The following is a 22,009-nucleotide window of genomic DNA, read 5'->3' as shown; positions in this document are numbered from 1 at the left end:
CGCAAAACGAAAACAATAGTCCTTCAGGGACAAAGCCCCTTTGGACTAAAAATGTACATGTAATGTCTTAATAATTGGTTATTAGACGAAGAGAAAAATTAGTTCGCTACAGGGAACAGAAATTTTTCGTACAATTTTTATCTGAATAAAACTGGTAAAATTATAGAGACTGAATGTATTTCTTTTGAGTATAATGAATGACACTAATTGGAGAAAAATTAATCAAGCCGTCCCACCATCATTTCGTAAAAGAAATTCCGTGAATAATAACCGCATGTCATTCATATCGCACAAAACCCTTATAGATATGATTAGATTGCAAACAGTGTTCCCCACGGCGCCCTTATCTGTCTGTATTAATGACAATCACAGCTCTACTGTGGCATTCTGCGAAATTCAATTGCAATTATTGGCGCATCTCACACGGGTTGTGAGGTTGTGTAATATGCATCGCTTCTTCGCTATTTAACACCGAGTAAATTTAACTCTCACGCAGTGCTTAGTCGGATATTGTATCCGTGTTTAAGCCAGAATCGTGCGCGGTATGAATAGCCCGTTTAATGTAGTTACACTCCGTTTAACTTGAGGATGTAGTCTTGGAGAAGCAAAGCGTAATGTGATTCGATGTTAAACGAGATTTACGTACACATGCTGCTTTCTAAAGTCGTTAATTTATTACAGGTATATCATCAGTAAAGCAGCTGTTTACTTGCGAAACTTACTTCTTTTGTTATCCCTGTAATTACAAGACGAGAACAACATAATGATGGAAGTACTAAATGCTGGAAAAATTATAAACGTTTATGATTTCGAAAATAATTATTTAAAAATACATGCAGCTATTTCATATTTTCTTGGAATAAAGTACAAGAAGCGATATATATATACCATTATTAAACTTCGGAATTTCTAATTTTTATTCATTTCTATATTGAGGAGCTCTATAAATTTTTCTTTGCGCAAAAAGTATTTAAAATGACATTTAACCTATACAGTACCTTTTAGCACATTTAAGGGTATCAGTTTAAAGAAAAAGAAAATCAAAAGATGGCATTTCAAATGTAAATTTCGACCTACACAGAGAAATAAAAAAAATCTTGTTTTCTCTTACTTTCAAATTTACCAACAACTATTTTTATTACTTCCTTGTAGAAAGTAAAAAGGAAGTATTGTAATCGCGAAAAGTTTCAAGCATCATATTTCAACACAAATATCCATTTTCAACGAATTTCCATTGCACCGCTATCGAATGCAATTTAACCATATTTTTGCTTGACATCTGTACGTAAGGACAGAATAAATGACTCTTTTCCAATAAAAAAAATTAAAACCGCTTTAAAATGAATTCTGAAGAGAATTTTTCGTTGTGTTTGTACTACGTACGTATGTATATATCTTGCATAACTCAAAAACGATTAGCCTCAGAATGTTGAAACTTTGCATATGGGACTGTTATAACATGTAAATGTGTACCTCGTATTTTGGATGCAATCGGCCGCACCAAACATATATAAATATATTCCATTCCGTTACCCGGCTCAGTGATTTCAATTTCTTTACTGTTATATGATTGCAAATTGTGCAGTTTTTGCTTTAAAAATGATTGAATTATGTTCTTCTTATCTTCCGGTTAAGATATTTATGCCTTTAGGAAATCCGCAAGCAATATTTGTAGAATTATCAACAATTTAAAAACTGTTTGAGGGCGGTTAATCCTAAATTTTAAATAACATGGCGGACATATTTGTTTACGTTTGAAACAGCAGAATAGTAAATTTGTTGCCAATCTAGAGAGTCTAAGCTTCGAAACAGCAAAGATAACGCCTTCATTTATTATTAAGAATTAAATCATGATTAATCCTTTCTGAATTTTTTTCAAGCAAATAAGTGTTTACGATTTACTTCAAAATTTTTAATATAGATATTTTGAATTTTTATGTATTTTTGCCTTGTCGCGAAATGAGAACTGAGTTAATTGAATGAGAAATACTGAATCGTCTGCGAAAAGCGGTTTCTTTTTTGTTTCGTTTGCTTAATTTCTTTTATACATCGCTCTAGATTTATTATGGTATTTGAATAGAACATGTGGCAGCGATTACATAATTCTTCAAATGATATAAATTTTGTGCTTTCTGAGTTATAAAATTAATTCTGAGTAATAATATGGGATAATATGCGTGATATATAATATGAGATGGATGAAATGTGTGTTTCTCTCTTGCGACGACGACTGCTTTTCTTGATTTTTGGTAAATATTATTTTTGCTTGTTCTCCTCGATGTGGCCAGTAATAGCGAACCACCAGATAGAGGCAAAATTCTTTGGCATGCTACTTTCAGCGATTATGATAGCGATAATGATTCTACTTATTCGAATTATTCAAGAAAATCGACTGCATCCAAAGAGATGTCTGCAATTGCTTCAGATGACCCGGCGCTTCAATGTATAATTGCTAATCTAATTTCTACTAAGAAAGGTAAATCGCAGAGAAAAAGAAAAGAAAGCCCAGAAAAAGAAAAGAAAGTCCTAAGAAAATAGCCGATAATACTAAGAAATTCAAACCCTCCCCTTCAAATTTTGAAGCAGTAGTTAACAAACACAGAAAGGTTTTTCCTAATTTAACAGAAGCTATCTCGTAAGAATATCTTAATAATCGACTAACCCAAAAGATATCTCACTCAAATTAGAAAACGAAATCGCCGATAAATTAAACAGTATTGAGTCTATGAAGACATTAACCACCCCACCAGCGATAGAAATGCGTTCAAAGTTACAATAAGAAATTCAACAAAATCAGTTAATTTTAGCATGCATTCAGAACACCCCGAAACTCGCAAATTCTAAAACAGATGATAAAACAATAAATCAGAAGGATTGGCAAACTCCAAAGAAAACAGCGAAAATTTCCGAGTCTATCCCACCACCAGATATTCCGCAAAATAACCAGATTTGAAACTCTTAACGAAAATAACGAAGCTATGGAAGTTACAGATGAAACGTAGATGACTACAATACGGATTAACGCAGAAAATAAAACGAAAATTCCCCCATTAGTCATCCCAGAAAACGATGCTGATTGGCCTGAAATAGACAAAATGCTCAGAGAAATATGTAAAAACGAATTTGAAGTTACAATCAAAGCCAGACAGATTTTCCTTTACACTACCACCGAAGCCGATTATAAAGCTACAGTTGATAAATTCCAGAAAGCAGAGATTAGTTTTCAAACGTACCAAATTTCCTCAGCCTCTTCAATTAAAGTTATACTTAAGAATATCTCAAGATCCTACACCGAGCAAGCAATTCACGCAGAAGCTTCTCTATAATTAAAATAAAGCAATTCACGAAGAAAGCAGAAGACCAAATTATCCATTTACCTATATTTTTCCTTGAACTAAAAAGAAATTCTGCAGGAGAGAAAATTCATCAATTAAACAATATGTTCGGTTTCAATATCACAATAGAAAAATATCAGCCCAGAAAACGCCCAATTCAATGTTTCAATTGCCAGGAGTTCGGGCACTCCCAAAACAACTGCTTTAAAAATGTCAGGTGCTGTAAGCGCGGACAAAATCACAGATCCAATACCTGTAAATTAAAACCAGATGAAAAACCAACTTGCATTTACTGTCACGAAAATTACGTTTCTTCTTATCGTGGTTGTAAGGTATACAGAAAAAGATTCAATAATTTAGAGAAGATAGAAAACCACAAGAAATTCCCACTAAAGATGACTTCCTGAATTCATTCAAGCTTCAGGCCAAACTAATCAAGAAAGCCTAAAAACCTTTACAGTGACAAAGTTAAACAGAAAAACCCGCAGGAAAATTTAGCAGAAATCATTAACATTTTCAAAGATCAGAAAACCCTTTATCTCATGGAATCAATATCCACAATAGTTCAGCTAAATGAAATATGCAGAAACTTTGCCTAGCTTTTCAAGCCATTGAGATGATTTTGAACTTTGCAGATCAAGATTAATTCGCAGCTTCTGTCAAGACAAGCATAGCCGAGCGGCAGAAATCCTCAAGCTGCAGATCCTCACATCGTGGGACCACATTTACATCTCTTCTAGAGACTCTGCACTAGGTGCAAAAAGTACGTTCCATCTTACTGGATTGAACTCATCATTAAAACACCCTATTTATAATATATTGGTAAAGGCCGCACTAGGCCGATTGCCTCTTAATTGTGTTATGACATAGACATAGTTATAAAATGAACGAAATGTAACACTGTTAAGTGAACCTAGCGGCAGAGTGTCGCTGTGGTAAACAAATATAGTGAATTTTAAAGAGTGCATTTATTCTATTGTGGTTTATGCGCTATCGAAGTAGATTTAATTCAATGCAATAAGTTTAAATTAAATGCAAGAAAAAGTGCGTATAATTTAATATTCCTTATAAGGAAGTCATGTGGTGTACACATCAGATTTTTTAAAGATATAATAATCTTACAATATCTGCTTGCGAAATCCTTTCCACTGAGATACAGCAATGTTATTATAATGAAAGTGTATCATTAATTTCTTGTTTTTATGTTAACTGAAAATAAGACAGAATATTACTATTTTAATCTAGTGATAACAGGAAGGCGGTAAACAAAGCCATGCCTTTATATTTTGAACCCTGAGGCAAAGACGTTATTACGTGCTCTTTTATACAGAATAAAATTAAATATATCTGTACATTTTTGCATTTAAGAATATTTATATTAAATCATAATACATTTGTAAGATGATTTATATATTCAGAAAAAAGGCATGTCTTGATATATAACTTGAAAATGGAAATTTTAGAGTCTTCTTTCGGAACAGAAGTAATTTTCAATGCAAAATTATATATTGTGTGACGCATGTAATACACACAGCATTATGAAATGTTAAAGACAGTAAAATCTTAATCAAAGATTCATGGAAATAAAAATATTAAGGATTCCTTTCGGAACGGAAATGTTTTTCAATGCAAATTTGTGCATTGTGTGAGGTCTGTAACACATTTAAGCTTAGTTAAAATTCTTTGCACGAATTCTAAATTCATATTTTCGCAAACATGTTGTAATACGCTTATTTATGCAGTCGAACTTCAATCTCAGCACCTGCGCCTCATGTTATCCTTAAAGTATCCAAATTTGCAGTTTAGATATGTTGAGGGTCGAAAATTGAAAAATAAACATAGTAACGATAATAAATAAATACTTAACTGTCGTAGATTGAAATTATATTTGCATACTGTTACGATAATTAATTTTTTATTAACTAATTAAATGTCAAGAGTTATTTGTTAAAATCTGCTGAATTAAAATAATTTACTTTGGCAAGGAAGCAGTCCATTTTACGTTCTCGTCTGCATTTCACTTTTTCAAAGGGTTCAAATTCTCGTATTTTCATGAGATTAATGGAGCAATGCCAATCTATTCGTGAAAACTTAAATATACCTTAGATATATATATAATAAATAACTATAACATTATATTAAATACACCTGATTTCCCAAACTGTAAGCATCTGTAGTAAGTCATCAAGTGCAAACCATTTTTCGATGTACCAATTTTGTGATTTCATATTTCTTAATGTATCTTGATTTGTCTAACACCTACGTGTATATAGTATATTGAATTGAAACACAGTTCTAAGTTTTTCTATGCCTTAACCCTCTAATCGGCAAGGCCGTATATATACGCCCTAGAATATATTTCGTGATATCTGTAAGAACGTATATATACGTGTATAGTAAAATATATCAAAGAAATTACAGCAATATGTTAAAATCACATAAATACAGGTATAAAATACCAGGAGAATTTTTACGTTAAAATCAGGAAAATAATTTCTTCTCAACTTAATTTTAGGAAATTTATGCTTTCTTAGCGAAAGCCCTGGTCGGTCAGGGGGACTATTCATTTTATCTGCATCTAAACAACTCATTAGCTTCACTTTAAAAACAAAAGGGTCACAAGACAAATTGCTTGGTGCAACATTTAGGGGCATTTCTCAGATTATACCACTAATGAGAAAAGCATCTCACCTAAATTTTGGCATGAAATAAACATTCTGTAATGATTCACTTTTGGCATCATGCATTGTCAGGCATTATACTTTTATTTTAGAATCAGCGCCTTGGGATGTTATGCGTTGTCATTTAACGAGATACTTTTTGTCTCAGAGCTTAGCAGGTGCACTCGTTATGTGAAATTATGTAGCTTAACCCTTTTAGTGCCGAGCGTAAGAATTGTACTATTGTGAAGAATATCAATTCAACGTATTTGCTAAAGTTTGGGGAAAAGCTCATAAAAACCGAATTAAGAATGATATTTACAAAATTTAAAAAACAGCATATTACGAAATATAAACAATCTTCGAAAAGCAAGAATAAAATGTCGCCAAGTATATTTCAATATATATTGGAAATCATATGAATAACATCAATATAAAAAAAACATTTCGAAATACAAAAAACGATAATTTTTAAAAATTCTTTTGCAATGAAATTGGACCATGTATAATCCTTTATACATTTATTTTTAAATATAGTTCCCTCGAAATTCGAATAGTACGGCGCTATCGTATACGCAACGATACATCGTCGTTGGGATTTTTTGCAAGTTTTGCAAACGACAAGATATAGTCGTTTGGCACTAAATTGTTAAAATAGTGAAACACAGCTCAGTGTGGTGGGAACCACCAGACTGAATCATAAAATATTGATCTACGACGCCTAAATTACCCGAAAATCTATGATCATAATTAGTAATATCCAAACTTTCTCTCTATTTGGGTTACTAGCATCTGTAGAAAATTAATGCTTCGTGGCCTGAATGAAATATGGTGCCTTTTATATTTTCGTGAAGACAAGCATTTCTAAAGTATTATATAATACATTAAGGCAGTTATTTAAGCTTAAATCTCCTTGTATCGTGCTTTAGGAGAATTCTCTCAAACCAGCTTTTAGTACCAAAAATAAATCACCATGTTTTGTCTAAACAATGAACTGTTTCTTTAAACTATTTTAAATGGTTATACAAAATCTAAAATGGAATTTTTGAGATGTAAATTTAGTTCATAGCAATGGTTGCGAAATTTTAAAAAGACGAAAGACAATTTGAGAATAATTTTAACGCCATGAGTAGATTAAAATAATTTTTTATGTCAAACTAAATTCATAAAGTTTCTAAAACAATAAGAGCACTGAGATGAAATATAATATTATACAGTTACGAATTTTGCATTTAGTTAGATCCTTTTAGTAAAATTATAATTAAAATTATTTTATTTCCCCGTGCAGTGCAGCGCGTGACACATTTTAAGAGAAAGCTACGCCGGAAAAGTAAAAATACAAGAGCACATGCATTTAACATTGAATAAAAGTTTATCTCTGTAATTGATATTTAATTTGAATAAATGTAATTGATTACTATGTTAGCTGTAACCGTAATTCTACTCTTTTACTTTCCAGAAATAGCTAGAATTATCTCGCCCGTCTAATTTAAAAAAGGTATAAAAAGCCAGAGAGAAAACATCTCAGCTACGTTGTTTAGATAATTGTTGTTGTTGATTGTAGCGAATTCGCGGTGAGATCGAATTAGCTTTTTCTGTGCTTTGGATTGTGTTCTATTTAATATTTTGATAGCTATAGCTACTTATTATATTGCGTGATACTGTGATATTGTACGAATATCTTTGACGAAAAATCTAGTGTTTTGTTATATTTCTTGGGATAAGAATACATTTTATTAACCTTTTATCGTACTTGTGCATTCAATCCGTTGTAAACCCGTACGCATGCAACAATACTTATAAAAAACCATTTTCGCGCAATTTTTCTAAACATAGCTATAATTAAATTTCAAGGAATAAAATAAATTACAAATTAGCAAGAAAAGCAAATTATCGATAGCTCAAAAGTTTGTAGAAGTTCATTACAATTAGTTTTAAGCTTCATGTTGTCAGCATTACCCATTGTTCATCTATATTTTACCAGAATAAAATATTATATATCCGGAAGGCCAAAATCAAAAAGAAAACTAATAACAGTACATTTACCCAATATTATTTCTAAACAACTGATTATGACAACGCAAGTAAAGTATCAGGAAAGGACTGTTTCCAAGTAAAATGTTCTAAGAGAAACTGTCACGTATTCAAGTGGTTACAGCCGAAAACATCGAGGCAAAAACATCGCTGATGAAAACTTCGTGGAGAAAACAATGTACAAAGAAAACGCCGTGGTGCAAACATCATAGGAGAAAACATCGCAGTTCTAAAATATCATGGTACAAAATATCGTGCTCGAAAACAAAGCGGTTCAAAAACTTCGCAGCTTAAAAACATCGTCGTCGAAAATATCGTGGTAAAAAAAAAAAGTACCTACAAATCATCGCATGACGGTAACATTAAAAAAGAATTAATTTTCGACACATAGTAAAGTCTAACTTTTAATGCCGCCTCCCGTTCCGTATGCTTATATTTGGGGAAGATTTAATTTTTGGGAAGCAATAAAATTATGGAATGTTTGAATCCCGTACGACAAAAATTGAGTGAATATTTAATTTCAAAGTTTACAAATTTTGAGTCATTTTCAACTTGCTTTGAGCGATTGGTTAATTAAGTTAGAATAATTCGAGGAAGTAAGTTTAAATTAAATGCAGCAAAACATGTGTATAATTTAGTAGTCCGTACAAGCAAATCTTCAGCATCAAGCTCTCCCTCAGAAGTCCAATCTTCTTGAGGCTCTCAAAAATTCTTTCAGAAAATTCATGTGCAATACAATAAAAACAACATAGGAAAAAAGTATTCTTAAATACCTTTTTAATAATGCAAAAGAGTATTCAAATCCTGAGACACAAACTGTGCTTTTGGCATATCCAAAAATAGGGACTGAAATAATTCCTCGTTATCTGGTATCCGATATGTTCAGTCGTATTTTAGCTGCGAATGAGACTGTTTTTCTTTACTAACTCTAATAAAGCATAGAGTGGATTATACAGAACTTATTAGAAAGCTGTATTTCAGTCAGTAGTTGTTATCACTATCTTTAGTACCTTACTTATTTCGCGAGGATATTTTTCAATTCCTGTTGTTTTTCTAATTAAAAATAATATGAAGTAACAAAGTCAAGCAAATGAAATGGGTTTACTTTCAAATTGAAACGAAGTGTCAGAGCGTAAACATAATACAGCATCTGTGAATGAGATGCATAATAAGATAGACACAAGAAAATACAGTGAACAATCGGTGAAAAAAACTAGAACTCTTTTCTGGTTTATTAAAATGAATCAAGAAACATGTTGTTAAGAAGATACATTATAAAGAAAGGAAAAGTGATGTGTCTTACTATGCATTGTAAATAAACATCGAAAGGCAAAATAATTAATATACGTTAATTATTTTGCTTATCGTTATTGTATTATCGTTCGAAAGTGCGGAGTTATGGTTCTTTAAAACAAAAATGGAAAAAAAAAAAAAAAAAAAAGAAAAATTATTGACTTTTCAAATTTAAATAAATTCAAATTTAAATAAAATTTTAATAAATTTATATAATTATTTTCAATCAATAAATACACTTATTATAGTATGCATTTTCAGATCAATCTGTTATCCATTTATTAAGTACTCCGTTACGTTACGTTAGGTCTAGTCAAGTACAGCTTGGCTAATTGGAATCACCTGAATTGAGCTTAAAATTACCTGAAGATTATATTTAACTCAGATAAGTTTTTAAAATTCGTTTGTCATTTTACTTTCCTGTCGATCAGGAAAGTAAAAGAAAGAAACTATAAACAGAGCTTAGAAGCAGCGATACCTCTTATTTATGCCCTTAGGCCATTTTATAGCAAAGTCGTATATACCAGTGGAACTGTGTGTGATATGTGAATGTCAGACATGTTCTTCGCAATGCAAAAGGTCTTAAGATCCGTATACAAATCAGTAACTATGATTGGATATTTTTCGCTAGTTTATGGAAAGAGAACATTCTACTGACACCTTCTTTACTATGCAAACGAGCACAAACAAAAGAAACACGGATGTAACTCAGCATTTTATTCTCCGTTACACATTTTGAGATTCTCAAGCGCAAAGAAAAAGAACCATTGTTATCTGCAGCTGCGTTTTAAGAAGTTTCTTTTTTGTTTTCTTTCGAGATCTTTCGAGAAATTCTCTTCTTCGTCAAAGAAATTGACTTTCTTCTTACCTTCAAAAGGCTGATTTCTTGATTTTTTTTCTTTTCGTTCTTAGAAACCATTACCAGTATATTCCAATTGAACACCATGATAGAAAAGGAGTATCTTCCACTGAATGTTTGTTTGAGTATTACATCATTGATGAGACCGGATCTTTTAGCTGTATCATTACGTTGCATTTGAGTACTTTCGTTACAAGATACTGTACTTTTACTTGCAAAGAGTTAGAATACTTATTCGAATACGACATTACAAAATCAAACTGTGATATAATTATTAGAATGGCATAGAAAGAGTACATTAGTTTTTCATAATATGTTAAATCTATTCCTTTAATTAATTTAAAATCTAGATATAGCTGTCACCATTAATTTTGTTTGGTATACATTTTACGATAATTTAATTTTGCGTTGAAACTTATTATAAGAAATATTTTCACTATATTCCCAGATCAATAATAAGTTATATTAATGCATTTCTTTGCCAAATACAACATACAAGCTAATACTTCAGTTTACATCATTATTTCTTTTGAATATCAAGAATGTATCCATATATAGCTATATATATGTGTGAGTATATCTAATTTTTGATAAAATTTTACCAGTTTACGATTATTAAACCACGTACATCTAAGTTGTTTAACTTGAATAATAAATATTATCTAACTTAGGAAGGCAATGTGAGTGAAACATTTCCCCGATGATATCTGGCTCTTATTTTCATTGCATAAGGAAAACGTTTAAGAAACTGCGTTTTCCTTCGAAATGGAAGTTAGCCACTCAGCTCAGTTATTATTAGCCATTCAGCTCAGTTAGCCATTCAATTGTGAGAAAATAAATTTAGGATAACGTAACATCTTTTCGAAGTTTATCCGTACAATGGTGGCCCAGGTTCTTGATTAAATCCGTTTCCAGTATATGTATTCCTTTTCTTTTATATGAACATAATCCAATAGTAATAACGAAATTTTATATCAGTATCATTAATTTTATTATAGTAGCAATACTGGTCTTTTCTAGTGTCACTGAGGATGTATCATGAAAAAACAAACCATCATAATATATCAAGTTGAAGATAGCGTGACTTGAAAAGACATCCATTGAATGTATCCTGCTGAAGTCTATAAATAATTTAGATTACCTTATCTTAAATGTGCCGAGAAATCTTATATAACTTGTATTTTGGCAAATCAATTTTTAAAGCAAAAATGGAATAGCTTTAGTTACCATTAAGGACATTGGCATTGTTCAATAGCCGTTAATCAAATGGCGCCGGAGTGAGAAGTTACGTTTTGAAATAACTTCAACTACTTCCAGTTTATACAAATCAAACTGTAAACATATAATAATTAAATTTATATGCATAAACATCCAATAATAATTCGAGAATAGTTAAATATTAGAATTAAAACAGGTTATAGATCAGCTACATTCTAGCACATCATGAGAAGCACATTGCCCTCAAAGAATATTTGAAATACAGGACTTAAATTATTAAAGTTCTACAATAAACGAGATATTTAATTTCACGATATGGCTAAGCATACTGGTATTAGCAGCAGTGTTTATTGACACCGTATTCTACATGAAGATGTCATTTTATGCATTTTGTTTCTCTCTTTTTCTTAAAGTGAAATCTTTAAACCGAGAGTCAGTCAGTTGGAGAACGTTACGAAATCTGAAGGGTCTCAGTGCTAGACGAAAGAGAATTACAATCTAGTACGAGATGCAAAGACAGATTCAAGCTTTCTAATAATTCTCATTTACCTTCATGTGATGTCTTTTTGAAGTAAAATTGACACAGTTGTAGAGTTCCTCACTTTGTAATTCTAAGTTAGTGTTGGAAGTGAAGAATCTTAAGAATTAATAAGCTAACAATCGCTTGAGTTCGTGTGACAGGAAACAACAAGATAGAAGGGTAAACTAACCCTTTATTATTCCAGTACAATAAAGCCGACACTTAGGCTTGAACTTAAGAGACAAAGAATTAAACTAAACTAATCTTAACTAAAGAGATATATCCGAAGTTATCAAGATTATAGCAAAGTTAGCCCCTTAACGTTAATAGACTGCGAAGCTATCAAGGGCCTAATGTACGGCCGAGCGTAATAATAGCTTACGAGAGAGAAGCCTAACAAGGCAGACGCGTGTAGCCAGAATACCTGGTATCTCTCTCACTAAGACCGAAGAACTTCGGAGTTAAATACCGCTCTTCCTCATTATGTATTTAGACGTGAATCAAAACTAATTTCTGGCCGGAAGAGTAGTAAGTTGGAGTTAAGAATCGATATGAAATGAAACTTAACTCTTTAAATTTATCTGTTAATAAAATTAACATATTCCTTACACAATAAATACAAATCAATTTGAGTATTTTCTGTAAGTTGCCACAATGCAGAATAGCAAGCATTTGTTCACCAGAATCTTCACAAAATATCTACTTTTAGTACCGGTACTTTTCTATATTAAATAGGAATTTCTTCTGCTTACTTAGCACCACCTAACAGCTAATATCCATGTTCTTGATGGTTTGTCCAGAAGCGCATTAGGAAAATGAATCGATATTTAACAAAATCAGGAATGTGAAATTACTTTTGTGCATTTTCGCGATCAAGCAGACAAGCTGGAGAGAAAGCTAGATGAAAGGCTGCTGCTTACATGCGTCAAAATTACGCTAATCAGTCTGCAGTGCCAATAGAATGAAACATCAATTTCGCCAAACAGTAAAAAAAAAGTACCATTTTCCGGTTATCTCTGCCCTGTACCACAATAATTTACAAATCACGAGGAGGAACATTCAACGAAAAGTTTTCGAAGAACGTGTTTTATAAGAATCATTTGCATCAACTGTTACATTATGAGTTACTTTATTGCGCATGGCCCACCAGTGGCCAAGATGTGAAATCACTGAACAGTGGTATTTCAATCAGGGTTTGAACCCCCGACAAACGAGCTCGCTGCATGGGCGCCAGATCGTTCGTAAGGGGCATGATTTTCCTCATCTGGATATAGGCGAATTTTTCTTAAAAAGTTCTACACGAAGGCGTTCCTTCTGGTCAGGCAGATAGCCCTCGCCTGCTCTTCACCGGGACTCGAACCTCTCGAATACGCACCTAGGGTAGTGACCACTACACCACGAAGGCATGCTAAGAAAGTGGGAGATAAATCTTATATACTCCATTTTAAACGGCGGCTGGGGATTAGGAAATTCAATCGCCAAATCCTGGTGGGGGAGAATCATCATCCACCACCATTTTTAGTTTAGGGGCCACTGTAGAAACAATTAGGTATTTTTTTAAAGCAGGAGAGATGAAAAAGAGCAATACCCTCTCCAAGACTCGAACCACGGACATCTCGAATACGCGTCGAGCGTGCTGACCACTACACCACGAAGGCATGCTAAGAAGGCGGGAGAAATACCTTATAAAGTAACTTAACCTAAATTGGCAACTTCATAATTTTATTGTAATTACAAATAATTTCAAAAACTATTTATAATTCCAATGTAAATACAAAGCAACAATACGAGCTAGTTACAATAATAGAGCAATTTTGATTGTATAATTTATTTGCAACTACGTTATGCCCAATTACGCCTATCATCCGTTAAGCACATAAGTTTTGGAGAAAAATAAATTAGTTTGTAATTATTTTTATTTCAGTTTGTCTCTATCGAACCTAGACGTAGCCAGCTAATGCCCGAATCAAACAAAACTTATTGTACATTTCCAGTACCATCCACATAAGCTAACCAGTGCTAGTAAATAGCCAGTCATTTTGAAAACGGACCACATTTCTGGCTTTTGGGGTAACCTATAAACCGTTTAGAAAAGGGTTAACATGGATTATGTAAAACTTTGAATGATAGGAAATTATTTAGATCCTTTTATGCTTAGAAAAAACTAAAATTAGAGTATTAATTTTAAAAAGAAAGGTTTACATCAACTAAAATTTTAAGGGCGTAATTATTATCAAGAACACTAATTCTAATGTAATGAATATCTACTAATAACCTGTGGCCTTATAAATCAAAAGCGATAATTGAAATAAGTTGTATCTTAAACTTTTTACGAGAATGGTATACTTCAATGCTTCTATGACAAAACGAAAATTTATTATTCTATTTTTTGTTACAAATGTAATTGTTCTAAACTTAAAACCGACTAGCTGTGCACTTTTTTCATTCCAAAAGCTCAATTATATTAGGACATTAAAACTAATTAATTCCATTTCGCCTTTCCATTTAACACTTTTCCTTAATGGCATTTCTACAGTTGGAAAACTACTTTTTTGTAAGTAAAATGAGACGAAGACCTTACAGCTAGGAAATAATGAGTCAGTGTAATCTACTGAAATCCATTAATTGCGACATTTTTAATGAATTGCAAAATTGAGATTTGACTGCGGGGTAGTAACTGATGATTTAAAGTAAGTTCACAGTTCTTTTGCGTTCATAACTGTCAATCCATAATGGTATAAATGATATGAAATGATACTTATTCATTCATTAGAAACGAAATATCCCCCAGAAATCAGCAAAATACATTAGCATGTTATGAGGCCTGAAATTCTGTCATGAATCACAAACAACCAAAATTCCTCTCACAGCTATCCCCCCACTTTGAGTTTCGCTTTATGAGACTTTGCTTTTAAAAAAACGTACCATATTTACTCAAAAGTAAGATCTCCAGTTTCTATTATAATTTTTTTCTAAAATATAGTGGAATATTATGAAAGAGTATTTGGATAACAGAAATTACAAAAGATGAGGAAAGAGTTTTTGTTGTTTGACTTCTGAATTAGTATTTATTCGGCGTGTTATTGTGTCTTAATTATGAGGAAAGAGCTTAAAAGCAAAGTGCATGGAATAATTACACTGCTCTAAATAAGCTATATATGTAATTACTGTATGATCCTCTTTCCTCAGACTGTTGCAAAGCAAAATTAATATTCAGATTTACTTACGAAAATTTATCCTAAAATTTGAGAAGGAGTGTTATTATCGAGTGAATAAATGTTGTTCGGAAATCGAAACAAAACATAAAATTTTATATTTTGTGAAAATGCCGGCAGCGAAAGTAACGCTCATCATTTCCTTCTTGAAACGATAGAAAAAGATTTATGACTTCAATTGAGTACCAGTACGCAGGAATTCATTAAGTGCAGTTTTACAGGAGGTCTTGATTGTTTGTTACGATCAATAGATAAAATATGTCAGTTTAATTAGTCAAGTATGCGAATTTATAGTTTACCGCGTTAGCAGAGCAGACACAAAACTTCTTGGGCTTCATGAAGGGTATAAATGACGTCGAAATAATAATATGAATATGTTCTTGTTGTCTCTTGTAGTTTGTTTCATCTTCCAGGGCAGAATCTCTGATGACCCAGCTTCGCTATTACCATCTTTAGTCCTTCGAGTGAACTTAAAAAGCTTCCGAATTTTGGAAGAGCAAATTACACTACGCAAATATTATTTTAAATTATATAGTTGGTTTCTTAATCTTTTATTATACTCCAAACTTAGATCTAGCAGACTACACTGCCACGGCGTTTTTACCATAAACATTGGTAAATGTCCTCATTGTATTGCAATTTCATGATGAAGCATACGTATTTACTTGTATGCTTATCGTGAAAGGACACGTAAGAGAACACAGAAATATTTCCATCTGTGCAGGGTGCAAACGGGGCAATCATTTCTTTAATAATCGAAGATTTATTAAGAAGAGAAAAAATTGAAAGATATTTTCTATTGTTAAACACTGAAAAACTCGATTGGATAAAAAATCTTTTTGTTCTTCTGGCTACTTCAGTTTTACTCTGAATGAAGAACTGACCTCGCTCTCTTCGAATCGTGGAGTAAAACTGAGGTTCAGTGAAAATACTTCTGAAAAGTTTTGTATCTCTGTTGAAGATGAGTACCTAGATCTGATAAAAAGTGTACCAAACACATTTTTATTATTTTCTGTGCCATATCTTTGTGAGGTAAGACTTTTAATGATGGTTAATCCATATGTATAAAAGGAAGAATTTGTCTATGTGTGTGTGTATGTCTTTCGTTTGTGCTGCGAGTAAGCTAATAGACACAGGGCTACAAAATTTGGTACATAGGGTGCGTATAGACAAGAGCCAGTGCGCCTTGTTTCAAAATTCGAATGAGATTGTTTTTATTTTATGTTTTTTGATAAAATCGCATCAAATCGATGATTATCTCTCATTATATCAGCAATAATAGTTGCTTGCCATTGTGCTGATATATCACTGTTGCCATTGTTGTTGATATCAGCACTGTTGCCACTCGAAAAAATGAGGGCGATAATTTTGTGCAGATTTTAAATTTAATGTTTCTTTTGAATACTAGACAGACAGAAGTTTGTCGACAGAATTCAACGGGAAGTTGGTTAATTTATCTATTAGGATAATTAATATTAATATTAAGGGATATTACTTATTTCATTGTAAGTTTTTTATATGTAATAAATTTTTATTGAAATTATTTTTATTATTTTTTGATAAAGTTGTTCTGCAGAGTAAAATTCTGTACAGTTTTTAAATTTAATGTTTGGTGTTTCCTTTAGGCATTTTCCCGGTGCATTTAAAAACCAGACGAAGGCTGGTCGCGTAGCGGCTAGTAAGAAAGTAAAGAAAGCCTAAGAATAGAAGGCTTTATCCTTTATTCTTCCGGAATATGGCTGAAATCAGCAAAATCACCAAGAACATGTAAAGCATTAAATTTAAGAAATTCATTAAGTATTGTAATTTTAAGTGATTTTTAAATAAACATATTTGCATCAATATGTAACGGTATTTTATCTTTGATAAAAATAACACTGTAAAATCTCTCATAAATGAAGGTACCTTAAATCCTTTGGTACTAAGATAAATACGATATAATTATTTCAAAATATACGGCTGAATTTACCGTAAGTAAAACTCCAATTAAAAACCGAATGACAGTGGTTATAAAGCTTTGTGCTTATGTTGTTCATGATTTGCGCTAGTTGAATGCTCAGGCACCGAGTTAAACATTATAAACCGAGTTAAATTTTTGTTATAACACAAACTGTAAAGTAGGAAAAAAGTACGATGGAAAAAGAACTAACCGATTCGATAATAAAAAACCTTTAGAATTCATGAGAATAAATACTAAAACAATTGACAGACTCAACTCCGCTATTATATTTCTGATTTATTTTCTAAAGTTAAATCTTGATTAAATTGCAGTTCTACATGTGAAGCATAGCATTTAAGAAATCTTACTGATATACGGGTACTCTTTAAAAATTTTAATTTTTAGAGTATAATTAATTCCATTTAATCATAACAGAAAGCAATTAAAATCCTAAACATTACTTCTCCCGGGAGAAAAAAAAAATTCTTTCGAACAAGATTTTCCGGATCCTCAGCCATACAGGCAAAAGAGGCATTATTATTTATCTTGTTAAACATTATTTCATAATTCTCTATTGAAAATAACTTAGGATGTCAAATTCTATATCAGGAGAGTTTCTCGATTTTTTCAACAAAATTCAGCAAAAATTTATCAGTTAGAAGGAAACATCAAGGAAAGAAAACAAAGCAAGGAAAATAATCAGTACGTGTTACATTTATCTGGGTAAGAACTTCTCGAACTAGTGAACTTGAAGCCTTGGTAACGAGAGAGTGAATCTTCCTCTGGGACGGCACTATTAAAAATGAAGGCACGCGTTCTATTTCTCATCAGACTTCTAGCTCAGTAGTTGACAGGATAAACACGCGAGTCTGCTGGAATATCCCTTCTAGAAGCTGACTCACAGGCCCACCGCTGGAGTACTCAAAAGAATAAGCAGATTGCAGTAAAGTCAAGGAATGGCATTCCATTGGGTGGGAAACGAGGCTTAGGTTTTAGCAATGACATGTAAATAAATGATACAGAATGAAGTAATGAATGAATCTCTGACTCGATGAAGATATGAACCAGACAACGCCTTCTAGTATGTTGATTCAAAATAATTAGCCAAGAAAGCACAGATTTGCCTGATTCCGATTTTACAACTGACATTGTGGTAAGAGAAATTATTGGTTTCCACAATCTCTTCTAGGTTGAGATTGTGGAAACCAGAACTTTGAACGAGTGATGATATAAGGAATTGCTGGAGCCGGTGGTGGCACATGATATCCAAAAATATCTGATGAAAGATTTTCCTGGGATGAATGTTCAATTTACTGTGCAATATTTAATAATAATTGGATAATCGTCATAAAAATTCTGTGCCTGTAGCCTTCGCGTTCACTGGTTTTTGGGTCTATGGATCTTACTGAATAGTACGCCATTATGTCACTGCTTAACAACGCAGAGAAATTTAGCCTTGCATTGTGCATTTTCTGTCTTTACAAAAATTCAGGTCTAATGTGTCATAGTCTCTGTAACAGCATTTACTGCCAACTATTTTTATAAGAAATTTTATCCTTCTTTAATACGTACCTTAGTGGTGTAGCTGGAAACTCGTCCGGCTAGCAGTCAGGAGATTCGGAGCTCGAATCTCGAAAAAATCATTCAGGATTCTTCATATTTTCCGCTCCGAAATAAATCTTAAATTACAGAAATGGCACCCAAACCAAAATGTTCTGACGGTGATTCTTCTCCATCATAATTTGAAAAATCTCTCCCCTCTTTTTTCGTCGCCTTTAAGTAGGAGATGATATAAGGAATTTTCTAGTTCCTTATCGCGTGACTTCAAACTGGAAGGGCGTTCGGCTGGAAACAGGAAAGTCCGGAACTTGAATCCCGGTAGGGAATTCCTGATATTTCATGTTTCCTGCTCTGAAATAAAGTTAATGATCCTACAGGGGGATTATACGAAATTCTACTTATTTGTAATAGACAAGTCTAACATACTCGCAGTCGTTCCATCTTTACAACACAAAATATGTTTTTAAGAATAGTGGTAATTAATAATTTTTTACGATAGTTAATGACCAGCAAAAAATTCATATAAAAAAGATTTTGATAATTGTATTTGGTGTAGTTTTAACTGTATTAAACATTTATATCAATTGAATTTGTTTTGCAAAGTAGGATCTGCTTTTCGTTTAGACGAATCTGGTTTATTTGGTTTGATTATACTCTTATGAAAACTTACTAAGGCTTAAATGCATTCAGGCATCTTTGCTTTCATCTTTAATATCTTTCAACATGACTGATGCTCTAAGTCTATCGGTATTCACTAGAAAATTTAAAACTATGAATTTGTATACAGTATTACTACAAAAATGTTTTTTATTACATGACAGGTCAAATCGAAATATTTATGATGGATTGTTACAATTAATGAGACTTTACAATTTTATATTTTACAGCGTTTGACATTTTCCTATAATTCACTAGAGCATTTTCCCCAAGAAACTTTAGAATGCTAAAGAAATATAATTTTAAAAAGTAATACTCGAAATAACTGAAATTTCTGAGAAAACTTGAGTAAAGAGAAAATGGATTTTTCTTGTCACAAGTTGAAATGTTCGAAAATACTCTGTAAGAATAAATATTTCAGGAAGGGGAAATGATTAATTAATGCACTTAATATTACACCATATATCATCTTTTATGTGTAAAAGTTCTCTTCTGTAACGCATTACAATATAAATTAAAGTATACTTCGCAAAAGAATTTTATGGCAATCACAACCTTTTGAAAAATATTGTAAAGAGTACAGAGATAAGTCATTATTACATTTTTCGGTTAACAGCGCATTGATAATTTGGGGATTTCTACCATCCATTAGAAGACTATGTTTTTAAATATTTCTTATTAAAAAGTTCAAGAAGAATTTCAAAATATTCATATATGTTTTTATTCTTGTAGAAAAGAAAATTATAATGGGTTGGCTCTGTACCATAGTCGTAGCTCCGTCAAATACACAAAACCTGTTCTAGGCTAAATATTTACTTATATATACAACTATAATTAACTAAATCTTTAACCTATAATCAGCTATTATTTTAACAAGTATGAAATTTGTTATGAGTAATCATTATGAACTAACACCATAACATACACATACATATGAGTTAAAATGCATAGCAAGGAAGACAATGTATTAACTTTTAACAAAATTAACTGCTTAGGATAAGTCACTGCCTTAATGTAAAAGTCAAGGTACTTACCCCGTTTGATGACTTGTTAGATAAAATTCACTGACACTATATCTATTCTATACGATCTTCGGAATCACAAGATTCCCTCAAATACAGAATTTATGTGATCTAGAACGTGCTGAGTTTTCCATCACAACATGGAACTTTAACGTTATCTAAGGGACACAGAAACTTGTAAATACAGTAGCAATACTCTAAACTTTATCACTATAACCACGCGAAGAGAACTGGAGTCAGTATGATTCTTAAAACATAAAAATCAGGATGACTTTTGATGAAAAAAAAAATCTCGTCGTGTGGAACCCTGGCGATTCTTTAAGATATCACTTCCATGATAACTTTGCGAAGAAAACTGGAACTGGCATGATTCCAAAACATAAAAATCAAGATGATTTTTGATGACTAAAACTTGTTGTGCAGAACCGTGGGGTTCTCTAAAATATCATTTAGATGATAACCTTGCGAAAAAAACTGGGATTGATATGATTTCAACAACACAAAAATCAGGATGATTTTTGATGAAGAAAATTCGTTGTGTAGAACCGTGGCAGTTCTCTAAAATATCACTTAGATTAAACAAAGAAACTGGAATCAGGATGATTCCTACGACGTGAACATCAGGATGATTTGGTTTCCGTCAACTTATGTAGATCAATATCAGAACTTGAGCTGATTTCTAAACTGCACAGAATCACGAGGGTGCTGTCAAAACTTCACTGAATCAGGATGATTCGGTAAAAACTGCAAACCTCATACAATCATCCTGATTCTACTCTATTGTGTCGAATTCAAGCATCACTTCTTCGTTTGAGTAGTGGGCCTTTTAAAAACCCACAGCTGCTGCCGCCAGTTGTACCATAGTCGTATCTCCGTCAAATAAACAAGACCCGTTCTAGGCTAAATATTTCCTTATATATATATAACTATGTACAGATTGCATTTTAGAAAAACTTTAAAATACATTTTCATTACAGTAGAGTGCGCAAACCAGCGTCCGCTCTTTTCTCTTCCACATCTCAATCTGTTCTTACTCCCAGCTGCGACTAGGGCAAAGTCCGCTCCCCTTTTCCGACCAAGGCGAGAAAAGGGTTCCCTGTTCCTTTTTTTAAGGCGGGTGGCCAAGTGTTCTTCAGAGAAGGGGAACGTTACAGCTCAATTGAAATAATTGGTAGCAGGTATGGTGAAAGGCTACAAGCATTGGTGCACTGAAGTCAGGTGTATTATATTCCAGCATGGTGTTTAAGTTCGCAGAACAAGCTGTACTAGTAAAGTCATCATCAGGTAATATGCTGAAGACGATAGTCAAATAAACTATAAAGAACATTCAACTGTGAGCACTTTTACACTGTGAACTGAAATTCGGACAAACTTTAGACATGTAACACAAATTATTAACATAGCATTTGGTGTAAGTACAGCTAATGTACGCTTATGGTACGAAAAACTTAATATTTTAGAGATATAATATTTAAAAATGAAATCCGCAGCCACAAACCTATACTAGTGGACATGGATTATACTAGTGGTATATAAGTGGACATGCATCAACAAGGCATATAACTGGAAAGATGAGTTTGCTTCGTATGAGGAATAAAACGGAAGAAATTTTAAATAACAGTCAAAGTCTCAGTAAACTGCACTGTTAAATTCTCTTCATTTTCCTTATTCTCATAACTGATGTCCTTGCAGTCATT

This window comes from Stegodyphus dumicola, chromosome 5, assembly GCF_044657685.1.
Source record: "Stegodyphus dumicola isolate Sdum_Otavi_A_Nest chromosome 5, ASM4465768v1".
Taxonomy (NCBI): Eukaryota; Metazoa; Arthropoda; class Arachnida; order Araneae; family Eresidae; genus Stegodyphus; species Stegodyphus dumicola.
The sequence above is the reverse complement of the archived record's forward strand: the minus strand, read 5'-3'. Positions refer to the sequence as shown.